This window comes from Ornithorhynchus anatinus, chromosome 4, assembly GCF_004115215.2.
Source record: "Ornithorhynchus anatinus isolate Pmale09 chromosome 4, mOrnAna1.pri.v4, whole genome shotgun sequence".
Classification (NCBI taxonomy): Eukaryota; Metazoa; Chordata; class Mammalia; order Monotremata; family Ornithorhynchidae; genus Ornithorhynchus; species Ornithorhynchus anatinus.
Window position 1 is genome coordinate 103,489,469 of NC_041731.1, and position 12,927 is coordinate 103,502,395.

Consider the following 12,927-nt stretch of genomic DNA (forward strand, 5'->3'; position numbering starts at 1 on the left):
AAGTGGTGGAGCTGGGTTTAGGACCCATGACCTTCTGACTCCCAGGCCTATGCTCTATCTACTACGCCATGCTGCTTCGAACCTACCATATTTGAGCTCTGTTATATTGTACTCTCCCAAGTGCTTAGTACAGTGTTCTGCCCACAATAAGCTCTCAACAAATATGATTGATTAATTGATTCAAGCCCCACTTCCGGTAGTAGGATTTGGGACTCACCCCACTCACACACTTCATGATTTTATAAACTTCAATGATGTCTCCTTTCAGTCTTCATTTTTCCAAACTGAAGACTCCTAGTGTGTTACTCTATCCTCAACTGGAAATTTCTGCCATCTTGTGACCATTTTAATTTCCCTCTTCTTTATCTTTTCCACCTTTATCAATCAGTAGTATTTACTGAGTGTTTACTGAATACAGAGCCCTGTACTAAGTGCTTGGGAGAAAAACTAGACATAGTAAGTAATAATAATAATGATGGCATTTGTTAAGTACTTACTAAGTGCTGTCATGAAAAAAAGCAAATTGGGTTGGACACTGTCCCTGTCCCACATGGAGCTCACAGTCTCTTTTCTTTTAATGGTGTTTAATAATAATTATTGTATTGTTAAGTACTTATTATGTGCCAAGCACTGTTCTAAGTGCTGGGGTGGACACAAAGTAATCAGGTTGTCCCACGTGGGACTCACAGCCTTAATCTCCATTTTACAGATGGAGTAAATAACTCTACTTATCTATATTGATGCCTGTTTTACTTGTATTGACATCTGTCTCCTCGCCTTTAGACTGTGAGCCCATTGTGGGCAGGGATTGTCTCTCTTTATGGCTGTACTGTTTTCAAGAACTTAGTACAGGGCCCTACACACAGTGCGTATGCAATAAGTATGCAATGGAATGAATGAATGAGGTAACTGAGGCCCAGAGAAGTGAAGTTGCCTAAGGTGACACAGCAGACAAGTGGCGGAGCTGGGATTAGAACCCAAGTCTTCTGACTCCCAGGCCCAAGCTCTATACACTAAGCCATGCTGCTTCTCTACACAAACACACACTCCCTCACCCACACACACACATCCCTCCCTCCTTGCCACCCACAGACTGACTGTCCAGAGCATCTCCCCTATTGCATCCGGCACCCCCCGACCCCTCTTGGCCCAAACCCTCCATCCCCAAGCCCAGTTCCCTCACCCACTGTCTTCCAACCGAGGAGTCGGGCCTGCCCGAGCCTCAGGTCACCCCGGGACCTCGGCCGCGGCCACTCCGACTCTGCTTGGTATTTGTTCAGCGCTTACTTGGTGTCAAACACTGTTCTAAATCTTAATCCCTATTTTTTACAGATGAGGTAACTGAGGCACAGAGAAGCTAAATGACTTGCCCAAAGTCACACAACTGTTAAGTGGCAGGGATGGGATTAGAACCCAGGTCCTTCTGACTTCCAGGCTCGTGCCCTGCCCTCAGAGAGTTATACAGTGTCACATTTTAGGAAGAACATCAGAAAGGCACTCAGGATTCCAGGAGTAGGCAGAATTTAGATTTCCATGACCTTCCTGAAGATGCCTATCATTTTATTGCCCTCTCAGGATCACACCTAGAAAGTTTCCAGCACTCCACCAGTCATCGATATGAGAGGGAGCGTCAAGCAGAGGCATTCCCCTTACTATACCCAGCTCGGGTAGTGGCTAGCAAACAGAAAGCAATCTGCTACAAGTCAAAACTCCCCTGTGCCAGACAGCAGCGGCATGGGACAGAGTCAAGAATGAGTCAAGAGTCAAGTTGACTGAACAGTCGAAGGCAATGGTAAACCATGTCTGTATTTTGGCCAAGAAAGGTCTATGGATCCACTACCAGATCGATTGCAGATGGAAAGTGGGACGTTCTGGGAGAGATGCGTCCGTGGAGTCGCTATGGGTCGGAAGCGACTCGACAGCACAGGGCAAGCCAAGACATGAAAGAGCATATCTATACCACTTTTTTCAAAAAAGCTCAATAAAGCCTTTTTTTCAATAAAGCTAATAGGATATTTCCAGTGTTGCTCTGTGATCAGTCCACTTTTCATTTGAGCAAACTGAATATCAATAATCTATCAAAATGAGTTGTAGTTTGGTCAAAAGTAAGAAGCCAAGATAGAGAACCATTGGCCTTCAAACTATGAAAATCTTTCGCCCTTTGTGCTGGTCTTTTCACTCTGCATCAGCCCTCTAGACCATCAGGTTGTGGTGGGCAGGGTCCGTGTCTACCAACTCTGTTGAACTATACTTTTCCAAGCACTTGGTATAGTGCTCTGCACACAGTCAGTGCTCAATAAATATCAGTAAATATCATTGACTGGGGAAAGACTTGTGGGAAAGGACCGTCTTCAGCTATAAAATGCATCTTTAAAAAATCAACCAGCAGTGTTTATTGAGTACTAAGGTGTGAAGAAAACATAGTACCAGGCATTTGGAAGAAAATAATGGAAAACACAGTCTCTGCCCACAAGGAAATTACAAGGCTCTTAATGTCCTAGAAAGGAGGCTTGCATCTTTGGTATCATTCTCAACTCCTCCCTGTCTTTTAGTTCTCATAATCAATCAACTGCTCAACATTATCAATTCTTCCTCCATAACATTTCCTAGCTCTGCCCCCTCCTTTCTACCCAAACTGCCTCCCACCCCAGTCCAATCTCTTGCCCCATCATTTTAGATGAGGAAACTGAGGCATGAAGAAATGAAGTGACTTGCCCAAGATCACACAGCAAATGGCAGAAGAATCAGAACCCAGGTCCTCAGACTCTCAGGTCTGTGCTCTTTACACTAGTCCATGCTGGTCTCCCAGCCTTCTACCTTCTTTCTCTCCAGTTTCCCTGCTGCACAGATCACCCCATTCCACAAAATCAATTAGTCATATTCATGGAGGTCTTACTGTGTGCAGAGCACTGTACTAAGCGCTTGGGAGAGTACAATAGAATAATGTAACAGACACATTCCCTGCCCACAATGAGTCTAGAGGGAGAGACAGAAATGAATATAAATAAATATAGATATGTACATATGTGCTGTGGGACTGGAAGGGGGATGAATAAAGAGAGCAAATCAAGGTGATTCAGAAGGAAGTGGAAGACAAGGAAAAATAGACTTAGTCAGGGAAAGCCTCTGGGAGGAGATGTGCCTTCAGTAAAGCTTTTGAAGGCAGGGAGGGTAATTGTCTGGCAGATATGAAGAGGGAAGGCATTCCAGGACAAAAGCACGACGTGGGTTAGAGGTCACGGTGAGCTAGATGAGATCATGGTGCAGTGAGTAGGTTAGCGTTAGAGGAGCAAAGTACGTGGGCTGGGTTGTAGTAGGAGACCAGTGGAGTGAGGCTGGAGGGGGCAGGTGATTGAGTGCTTTAAAGTCAATGGTAAGGAATTTCTTTTTGATGCAGCAGTGGATGGGCAACCAGTGGAGATTCTTGATGAGTCAGGAAACACGGTCTGAATGTTTCTGTAGAAAAATAATCTGAGTAGCAGAGTGAAGTATGGACTGGAGTGGGGAGAGACAGGAGCTGGGTGGTCATCAAGGAGGCTGACACAGTAATCAGGATGGGACAGGATAAGCACTTGTATTTACATGGTGGCAGTTTGGTTGGAGAGGAAAGGTCAGATTTTAGCGATGTTATGACGGTGGAAGCGAGAGGATTTAGTAATGGATTGAATATGTGGATTGACTAAGGGAGAGAAGTCAGGATAATGTCAAGGAGGGCTTGTGAGGCAGAAAGGATGGTGGTGCCATCTTCAGTGATGGGATAGTCAGGAGGAGGACAGGGTTTGGGTGGGAAGAAGAGAAGTTCTGATTTAGACGTGTTTAGTTTGAAGTGACAGGAGGACATTCAAGTAGAGATGTTTCGAAGGCATGAGGAAATGTGAGACTGCAGAGAGGGAGAGATATCAGGGCTGGAAATGTAGATTTGGGAATCATCTGTATGAAGTTGGTAGTTGAAGCCATGGGAGTGAATGAGTTCTTCAAGGGAGTAGGTGTAGATGGAGAACAGAAGGGGACCCAGAACTGAACCTGGAGGGACCCCCACAGTTAGGAAGTGAGAGGCAGAGGAGGAGCCTACGAAGGAGACTGAGAATGAGTGACCAGAGAGATAGGAGGAGAATAAAGAGAAGACAGTGTCAGCAAAGCCGAGGTTGGATAACATTTCCAGGAGAAGGGGGTGGTGTGTGCCTGAGTCGAAGGCAAGGAGGATATCATTGGTGACCTTTGAGAGGGTGGTTTCTGTGGAGTGAAGTGGACAGAAGCCAGTTTGGATGGGGTTAAAGAGAGATTTGGAGGAGAGGAATTTGAGACAGTGGGTATAGACAACTCACTCAAGGAGTGTGGAGAGAAATGGTAGGAGGGAAGGTGGGGTCAAGGGTGGGGTTTTTTTTGTTTTTTTTAGTATGGAGAGACATGAGCAAGTTTGAAAGCAGTGGGGAAGAAATCATTGGAGAGTGAGCAGTTGAAGATGGAAATTAGGGAGGGAAGAAAGGAGGGGGCAAGTGTTTTGATACGGTGCAAAGGAATGGGGAGGGTTGCACGGGTGGATTTTGAGATGAGACAGGAGATCTCCTCTTGAGATACTGCTGGGAAAGCCGAGAGAGTCGAGGGAGGGGCAGGGGAGATTTTAGGGAGGTCACACCCGATAATTTCGGTAAAAACCTCCAATAGCTACCCATCTCCCTCCCCATCAAGCAGAAACCCTTACTATTGGCTTTATATAAACTATTCGTCACCTTGCACTTTTCACTGCTCCCAAGCTCACCTTCTAACTTCATCTTGCTCTCAATTCTCCTTGCCTCCACCCCGCAAATCATACTATTCCCCTGACTTGGAACTCCCCTTCCCCATTCAGATCACCCAGACCCAGCCTTCCCAAAATCTCACTTCTTCCAGGAAGCTTTCACTGATTGATCTATAACACCCCAGAAATATCCCATCAGCAGCCCACCATTTACCGTTCCTATCCTTAGCACTTATGAAAACTCACCTCCTCCAGGAGGCCTTCCCAGACTAAGCCCCCCCCTTTCCTCTGCTCCACCTCTCCTCCCCATCGCCCCAACTCCCTCCCTCTAATCTACCCCCCTCCCCGCCCCACAGCACTTGGGTATCTATGTACATATTCTATTTATTTTATTAATGATGTGTATATATAATTCTATTTATATTGATGCTATTGATGCCCATCTACTTGTTTTGTTTTGTTGTCTGTCTCCTCCCTTCTAGACTGTGAGCCCATTGTTGGGTAGGGATTGTCTCTATTTGTTGCAAAACTGTACTTTCCAAGTGCTTAGTACAGTGCTCTGCACACAGTAAGTGTTCAATAAATACAACTGAATGAAGGAATTTAAATTTGTGTCAGCTAATTTAGCATGGGCTAGTGGAAAAATCACAGACCCGGGAGTCAGGGGACTTGGGTTTTAATCCCACGTCTACCATTGTGTGATTATGGACGTCACTTATATTCTCTCTGCCTCAGTTTGCCCATCTGTGCACTAGGGATTAATTACCTCTTCTCTCTTCTGCTTAGATTGTGGGTGCCACCAGGGATTACGTCTGCCTTGACTATCTTGTATCTACCTTAATGCTTAGTACAATAGTTATGTTTAACAAATACCCAAAATGTTGTTATTATTATTGTATCTTTGCTCTCCCTTCTGCTCCCAGTATTTATAAATAACTGTGTTTGTGTCCAGTTAGACTGTCAACTCCTTGGAGGTAATAATATTAATAATAATAATGGTATTTGTTAAGCGCTTACTATATGCCAAGCACTGTTCAAAGCACTGGAGTAGATACAAGGTAATCAGGTTGTCCCACATGGGGCTCGCAGTCTCAGTCCCCATTTTACAGAGGAGATAACTGAGGCACAGAGAAGTTAAGTGACTTGCCCGAGGTCACACAGCTGGCAAGTGGAAGAGCCTGGATTAGAACCCATGTCCTCTGACTGCCAAGCCCATGCTCTTTCCACTAAGCCACGCTGCTTCTCTGATAGAATGCCATGCTTGCATCTCTCAATCAATGGTATTTATTGAGCACTTACCCTTTGCAGAGCACTGTACTAAGCATTTGGGAGGGTACAATGCAACAGAGATGGTGGATAAGTTCCCTGCACACAGTGAGTTTACAATCTACCTCTGCTTAGCACAATGCTTCTCTCAGCAAGCACACAACAAATACCAATTACTGATTCATTGGAAGGTCACTTTAGGATGTAGGAGAATTTCAGAATTTCAGAATCTCAGAATAATAGTAACAATAATAATATTTGTTAACCACTTACTATGTACTCAGCACTGATATAGATCAGGTCCCACGTTAAGTCTAAGAAGGAGGGAGATCAGGTATAGAAGCCCATTTTGCAGATGAGAGAACTTGGGCACAGAGAAGTTAAGTGACTTGCCCAGGGTCACACAGCAGGCAAGTGGCTCCCAGGTCTGGGCTCATTCCACTAGGTCACACTGCTTCTCTAAACCCCACGCTGGTTTTCGGCTATCGATAAGCCTTAGGGTTCCACTGTAGTTTTCACGGAGACCCCCTCGTCCTGCCCCTTCTGGTAATGGTCTCACCCTCTCTTGGGTCACAATATGCCCTTAAGAACGGTGCCTACGATTTTTCCCTTCCCTTTTAGCATCTCATTGCAAAGTGTTTTACCACTCTGGAGAGAACAGGGTTTGGAACACAATCACTCTTATTATTCATTCTCCTGAAAAAAGAGGGTCCAGAAGAGAGGGTAGGGCTTTCCGTTGTCAGCTTCATCAATCAATAATATTTATTGGGCCCCCGTGGGCCGAGCACTTGGGAGCGTACAATGGACTGCGAAGACGAGAGCCATAGGGGAGCTTAATCTGGAATTGCTGGGCTTCACGGGTTTTCCAACACATCGCCGGCCTGCTTGGGCACCTCTTGGTCAGTGCGGGAGGCCCGGCGGCGGGGAGACCTTCCCGGCCCCTCCCCAGGGAGCCCCGTCCGAGAGGGTGATCTGGAGAAGGAGCGTGGCTCAGTGGAAAGAGCACGGGCTTTGGAGTCAGGGCTCATGAGTTCGAATCCCAGCTCTGCCACTTGTCGGCTGTGTGACTGTGGGCAAGTCACTTAACTTCTCTGTGCCTCAGTTCCCTCATCTGTAAAATGGGGATTAAGACTGTGAGCCCCACGTGGGACAACCTGATTCCCCTATGTCTACCCCAGCGCTTAGAACAGTGCTCGGCACATAGTAAGCGCTTAACAAATACCAACATTATTATTATTATTATTATGGTTGGGTAGCCCTCTCTGGCCCAGGCCCAGGGCCAGACCCAGATCCAGATCCAGACCCAAGTTCAGACCTAGACTCAGACCCAAACTCAATCTCAGACCCAGACCCAAACTCAAGCTCAGACCCAGGCCCAGTCCCAGATCCAGACCCAGTTCCAGGTCCAGATTCAGGCTCAGACCCAGACCCAATCCCAAGCTCAGACCAAGACCCAATCCCAAGCTCAGACCCAAACCCAAGCTCAGATCCAAACCCAGACCCAAGCTCAGAACCAGACCCAGAACTAGATCCAAACCCATGCTCAGAACCAGACCCAGAACTAGATCAGACCCAGAGCCTGAGCAAGAGCCAGAGCCAGACCCAAGTTCAGACCCAGACCCAAACCCAAGCTCAGACCCAGACCCAGAACTAGATAATAATAATAATAATAATGTTGGTATTTGTTAAGCGCTTACTATGTGCAGAGCACTGTTCTAAGCGCTGGGGTAGACATAGGGGAATCAGGTTGTCCCACGTGGGCCTCACAGTCTTAATCCCCATTTTACAGATGAGGGAACTGAGGCACAGAGAAGTTAAGTGACTTGCCCACCGTCACACAGCTGACAAGTGGCAGATCTGGGATTCGAACTCATGACCTCTGACTCCAAAGCCGGTGCTTTTTCCACTGAGCCACACTGTAGATCCAAGCCCAACCTCAGAGCCAGACCCAGAACTAGATCCAAACCCAGGCTCAGAACCAGACCCAGAACTAGATCAGACCCAGAGCCAGAGCCAGGCCCAGACTCACACCCAGACTCAAACCCAGACGCAGACCCAAGCTCAGACCCAAACCCAAGCTCAGTACCAGACCCAGAACTAGATCCAGACCCGGAGCCGAGCTCAGCCCCAGCCCCGGCGTGGCTCAGTGGAAAGAGCACGGGCTTTGGAGTCAGAGGTTATGAGTTCGAATCCCATTCTGCCCCCTTGTCAGCTGTGTGACTGTGGGCAAGTCACTTCACTTCTCTGGGCCTCAGTGACCTCATCTGTAAAATGGGGATGAAGACTGTGAGCCCCACGTGGGACATCCTGATTCCCCTGGGTCTACCCCAGCGCTTAGAACAGTGCTCGGCACATAGTAAGCGCTTAACAAATACCAACATTATTAAGCTCAGAACCAGCCCCGGCCGGGTCCCGCTCCTCGGGGTTTGCCCCCCGTGGGGGAGGACAGGGAGGGCCGGGAACAAGGCCCGACCGTCCCACCTGGTGGGATGGAGGAGCTGGGTCCGGGGGAGCTTGTGGGGGGAGACGGCCCGGGGCCAGGACCAGCCCGGGAAGGAGGGAGGGAGGGAGGGAGGGATGGGGGCGGGGCGGGATTCCCTGGGCGGTGCGGGCGGTCCTCCTGGGCCCTGCTCTCCTCCTCCTCCTCCTCCAAACTTGGAGCAGGACGGGGCTCTTCTTCCCCGCCCCCCGCGCCAGCCAGAAGGGACCCAGGCAGGCGGGCTCCCGGCCCGGCCCGGCCCGTCCCGCACATGGCCGAGCCCCGGGACGGTGCGGGGTCGTCGTCGGCTGGGGGGACCCCGGCCCGGGGCGCGGGAGCCTGACCACCCGCCCCCTGCCACCCCCTGCCTGCCACCCTGCCTCCCTGGTGAGTGACCCGACAGACCCGGGGGGCTGCCCGCCCATCTAGAGGTTGTGGGCAGGGGCCGGGGGTGCCCATTTAGGGGGTGGGGGGAAAGGCTGGGGGTGCCCATCTGAGGGTGTGGGGAGAGGCTGGGGGGCTGCCCTTTTGGGGGTGCATACTTAGGGGGTCCGGGGAAAGGCTGGGGCTGCCCATCTGAGGGTGCGGGGAGAGGCTGGGGGCTGCCGATTTGGCGGGACCTGCAGGGCCGGGGATGCCCATTTAGGGGGTAAGGGGAAAAGGCTGGGGCTGCCCATCTGGGGGTGCGGGCAAGGGCAGGGGGGCTGCCCATTTAGGGAGCGAGGGCAGGGGTCGGGGGGTGCCCATTTGGGGGTACGGGAAACGGATGGGGCTGTCCATCTGAGGGTGCGAGAAGAGTACGGGGGGCTGCCCACCTGCGGATGCGGGCTGGGGCCGGGGGCTGCCCATCTGGGGGTGAGAGGAAAGGCTGGGGATGCCCATCTGGGGGTGCGGGCAGGGGCCGGGGGCTGCCCATCTGGGGGTGAGAGGAAAGCCTGGGGATGCCCATCTGGGGGTGCGGGCAGAGTCTGGGGGGCTGCCCATCTGGGGGTGCGGGAGAGGCTGGGGCAGGGGGTACCGGGGCAGCAGGTCCCAGGGGGACAGGACCCGCTGGCCGGGGCTGTGCGGGGTCTGGGGGACCCAGGGGCAGTGGGGAAACCTTGGTCCTCCTCGGGCTCTGCCAGCTTGCGTGGGACGGTCCTTGTGTGCCCCGCGCCCTCAGACCCCAAGTGGACCAGCGACCGGGCTAATGCTCCCCCGGGGTCCCACCTGGCCCTCATTTACCCATGGAGCATCAATCGACCATTCAGTCGATCAATCAGATGGTCGGGGCCTTTGTCTTTAACGTGTCATTGGATGGTCTCAACGCTTTAATAATGATAATTGAGCGTATCTGTTGAGCGCTCACTACGTGCCAAGCACTGTTCTAAGCCCCAGGGGAGATCCAAAGTAATCAGGTTGTCCCAAGTGGGACTCACTGTCTTCATCCCCATTTTACAGATGAGGTAACGGAGGCACAGAGAAGTGAAGTGATTTGCCCAAGGTCACGCAATAGACAAGTGGTGGAGCCAGGAATATTATTATTATTACGGTGTTTGTTAAGCGCTTACTATGTGCCAAGCACTCTTCTAAGTGCTGGGGGAGATACAAGGTTATCGGGTTGTCCCCCGTGGGGCTCACAATCCCCATGTTACAGATGAAGTAACTGAGGCACAGAGAAGTTAAGTGGTTTGCCCAAGGCCACACAGAGGCCAAGTGGCGGAGTCGGAATTTGAACCCACGACCTCTGACTCCAAAGCCCGGGCTCTTGCCACTGAGCCACGCTGATGCCCGTGGTATCCAGCCCTTGGAACAGTGCCTGGCTTACAGTAAGAATTTAACAAATACCGTCATTATCATCCACCTCCTCATCATTATCATCATTATTATTGACTCCTGTGTAAATTAAGGGAAAATCACTTTAACTCTTTCGACGCATTGTTTTCCTCACCTGCTTCTATAAAAAATTAGGAGACGCCTCACCAGACTACGTCAGGAAAGGGAGACAGGTGACCATGTTTACTAGCTGCCCTTTTTTATAGTATTTGTTAAGCGCTTTGTATCAAACAGTGTACTGAGCTCTGGGGTAGAGACAAGCTAATCAGGTTGGACACGGTCCCTGTCCCACGTGGGGCTCACGGTCTTCGTCCCCATTTTGCAGAGGCGGTAACTGAGGCACAGAGAAGTGAAGTGACTTGTCTAAGGTCATACATCAGACTAGTGGCAAGTCAGTGCTCTATCCACTAGACCTCGCTGCTTCTTTTATAGAAACATATTGATTTCCTAAGATCAATCAATCGTATTTATTGAGTGCTTACTATGTGCAGAGCACTGTAAAGGCACCTTATATCGTTCCCAGATTCTCTCCAGGGCCTAAAATTCATCCTTCTCCCTGCATCACCTATGCATTTGGGTCTAGACCCCTTAAACATCTTGATATTCACCCTACCTCCACAACATTATGTACATATCTTACACTTCGCCCTTTCCCCTGTGTGTAATTTATTCTCCTGTCTGCCTCTGCTACTAGATTATAAAATCCTTGGGGGCGGGGGGACGTGGGGGGGTGGGGAAGGGCATGTCTACCAATTTTCTTATATCCTACTCTCCCAAAATTCTTAGTATAGTGCTCTGCACACAGTAAGCGCTCAATAAACTCCACTGATTGTTTAAGAAACTGTGGCTTCCTGGTGTTATTAATAATTAATAACATCGGCGAGGTTTTTCCCATGTCACAGTCTCGGGGGAAAACCAGACCTCTGTGTTTAAAAGTAAAAGGCAGCTTCCCATGACTATGACACGTTATGACTCTTGGAGAAAGTACTTAGAATTGTTTTTCAAGAATGTGATATGAAGAGAAGTGTATGACCTAGAATATTGGCAATAATTAAAACCCCACCATGAAAGGGGTGAATTTTTAACATCTACCAAATACCTCTCTTGTAATTTGCTCTAGGTTAACGCCTCCCTTTCTCCCTTCCCATTTTTGCAGGATAAATAATTTATTTAGAAGGTTAAGTAGCCTGGTGTAGTGCTCTTTGCTTATTGAAGCTTAAAGGTCAATGGAGTTATTAGAAGTTTTGTTGATTTTTTTTTTTAATAAGCATGGAGATGTAAGTAAATTTTTCTTTATGAGCACAGTTTATAGGTTGTTTGCTTCCTCGCAAACCTAGAGTTCAATATTACTCTATTCAGGGAATACCGACCAAAAGTGGCAAATTATGGATGTTCACCTGCTACTTCACTTAAACTTTCAGAAGGAATTATCGTCTTAATGTTCAGTGGCTATTAGCCTTGGCATAGACTTTCGGCCTGAAGTGATTGTACATTAGTAACTTTCAGGGACACAATTTTTTCTTCTCCAAACATCACTAAAAACACAAACCATTTTGGTCCTTCTGATCTTTTATTTTTTGGCCTTATATGCACCTAAAACTTAGTGGGCCCATAGCTAAATGCAAAGGATAATTATCTAGCTAATTACCTCATCCATTCCTAATCTGAGCAATGAATTAATCTAAGTATCAGAACTTTGAAAAGTTTCTTTATTACATCAACTCTAACTTACTTTTTTTTAGCTGAACGGTTCCAGAATACAATTAACTTTATATAATCACTGAACTAATCTGCAGAAATTTTCTAGGAATTTAGAATGAAGGAAGAAAATGCATTATTATTCTTTATACAGCAAAACACATTTAATAATTCATGCTTCTTTTTCCCTCTATTGACTTGATTCTCCTTCAAAAAAAATTTGCATTCTGGCAAGGGCATGAGTAGGAATGAGACTGAGAAGGCAGGGAAAATCATTTTTCCCCATTAACCATTTTATTGAGCTGAACACATCCGTTTTAAAATGTTTCTGGATTTTGATAAATTGGTATCACTTTTTTTTTAACACGAGACAGTGATTAAATGTAAATATATTTGCATCACTGTGTTTTCTACTACATTGAGAAATTGGCTTGTGTGACTTTTTTTCTTTGTTTTTTGTAGTGCACAGAAAAATTTGGTACTTCAGATTCTTGAAGCTTTGTTTAAAAATGAAGTGACTTTTAATAACCTTTAATATATTTAGAACATACTTCCTTCCCCTCTCCCCCCTTCTCTTTTAATGTTACCGTTATTAAAAAAAAAAAGTTGTACAGGAAGATCTAAATTATGTAACATTACAAAAGCAAAATATCAAAGAATGTGTGTTCGGATGAGAAATATGAAACTTCTATTACTAAGCTGTAATGCACACTATTCTCATTTGAGCAACACTGTTTTTTCTATTACTGTTTCCCTCCGCAAATTATTGTTTAGGTCTTCTTCTACAGTTTTTTAAAGAAAATGTATAGCACTAAATAAGAGGAGGATTGGTGGGGGTGAGAGAAGAGTGGATGGTCCATTTCTCTTATATGATGCAGGTGTTTTAGTCTTCTGCATTCCCATCCCCCCCGAAAAAGGTCAGTTTCCCAGG